The sequence below is a fragment of the Cuculus canorus genome, chromosome 2 (genome assembly GCF_017976375.1).
Source record: "Cuculus canorus isolate bCucCan1 chromosome 2, bCucCan1.pri, whole genome shotgun sequence".
NCBI lineage: Eukaryota > Metazoa > Chordata > Aves > Cuculiformes > Cuculidae > Cuculus > Cuculus canorus.
The window spans coordinates 87,566,632-87,568,858 of NC_071402.1; positions in this window are offsets into that span (position 1 = coordinate 87,566,632).

The following is a 2,227-nucleotide window of genomic DNA, read 5'->3' on the forward strand; positions in this document are numbered from 1 at the left end:
CCTTCCCAGCATCCCAGCTCCCGCAGGCCCAGCCCCCGCCCAGGTGCTGCCCTGCTGGGGAAGGAAGGGATCCTGGACTCCCTCCTGCCGGCCCTGGGGGGCACCTGAGCTTTTGTTTAGTTTAATAAAATGAGGGCCATGGTGCTGAGGAGCAATCTCGTAAATGGAGCCCTGAGAGGATATAAAACTGGAAAGTTAATAAATTGAAATCGCCGTCTGGAGGGACCTTGAGAGGTGGGGCTGTGCAAACCTCATGAAGTTCGACAAGGTCCCGCACCTGGGTTGATGCAATCCCAAGCACAAATACAGGCTGGGCAGAGAATGGATTGAGAGCAGCCCTGAAAAGAAGGACCTGGGGTGCTGGTGGATCAGAAGCCCAACATGAGCCAGCAACGTGCACTTGCAGCCCAGAAAGCCAGCCATGTCCTGCTCAGCATCAAAAGAAGTGTGACCAGCAGGATGAACGAGACGACTCTGCCCTGCTACTCTGCTCTTCTGAGACCTCACCTGGAGTATTGTGTCCAGCTCTGGAGTCCTCAGCACAGGAAGGACACAGATCTGCTAGAGCTAGTCCAGAGGAGGCTGTGGAGATGATCAGAGGGCTGGAGCACCTCCCATACAAGGACTGGCTGAGAGAGTTGGGTTAGTTCAGCCTAGAAAAGAGAAGGCTTCAGAGAGGGCAGCAGCCCCTTCTAGCAGCCTTCCAGTACTTCAAGAGGGCTTACAGGAAAGCTGGGGAGGGGCTTTTTATCAGGGAGTGCAGGGATAGGACAAGAGGGAATGCTGTTAAGCTGGGAGAGTTAGGTTAGGTATTAGGAAGATTTTTTTTTTTTTTACTGTGAAGATGGTAAGGCCCAGAGAAGTTATGGATGCCCCCTCCCTGGAGGAGTTCAAGACTAAGTTGAATGAGGCTTTGAGCAACTTGGTGTAGTGGAAGATGTCCCAGCCCATAGCAGGGGGTTGGAACTGGATGGTCTTTAAGGTCCCTTCCAACCCAAACCATTCTATGGTTGTATGAAAATTTAAGGGTCCCACTGATTGCCGTTTTTGAAAATAAAAACCCGGTTTCATTGACTGTCAGTGCTGTAGATGGGAAGCCCAGCAGTACAGACACATGGAAGACAGAAGGCAAAAGAAAATGGGGTAAATGCCTCTAGAAGCAAGTGGGTCTTATGGTAGATGGGTTGAAAAGGTAGGTAAGCAAGTAAACCCTCCTCTGGTGTAAAGCCACTTTTTGGATAATCGAATGCATACATTCTCATTTCTTAGTGTCCTGTGGAAAACCTTCCCTGTGGTGGATCTGTAAGGGCTTTTTCTCCCCCGGCTGCCAGTCTGTGCTGTTTCCCTTGCAGAGGAGCAATGTGCTGGTACTCTCAGGATGCTTTCTGTTGAGGATATATCTGTATTTGTAGAGAGCCTGGGGCAGACCCATGAACTGGCACTGCAGTGAACGAGTTGTTCATTGTGCAGTCCTGTGCACAAAAACAATCCATGTCTGAGAAGCAGGACGGTAGTGCTAGTGTGGCACTATGCCCAGCTAATCTTGACCCCTGGAAAGTTTCCCCAGGTCATGGCGCTACCCTGCACAGGAGCTGGGGCCAAAAAATTCCCTTTCCTTCCCAGGGTATATATATCAGCATGCTTAAGGTACTGATGCCTCTTAAATTTCGGCTTAAGATATGTAGCTGTTACTGCAGTCCTATGCTAGGGCTAAATCCAAAATCCATTTTAAGTAACACAGAGCTTCTCAGAAGAACTGCTATGCCTGAAATCAGGAGAATACCTACAGAAACCGAATACTTAACGTGTGTTTTGTAAATTGCTGGGGCTCGGTAAGACTGTGACTCCCTGCTCTGGCTGAGCTGTGTTAACAGCTTCTTTTGCTGTTTACCATTCTCACCTCCCCTAGACTTCTTCTGCTGTTCCTGCCTTCGGCTGTGCAGTTAGTCTTCTCTCTGTCTTGCACCAACCCCTCACATAGTAAGCCAAATCAGCTTGCTTTCCAGCCAAAACCAATTTACTTTTTGCTGTTTTAGTGAGTTGAATTGGATTTGTGCTGCAATCAAATGCGCGCTGGAGCAAGGACTTGGCAGAAGAACTTGTCCCACAGGGAAGAAACTAGGGGAGGGATGGGGAGAGAGTGCTACCTCTCTTGGCAGCAGTCAGTGGTGAATGTAACTGAAGCTTTAATGTGAAGTTGCAGTTTGAGACACTACTACCCATCAGT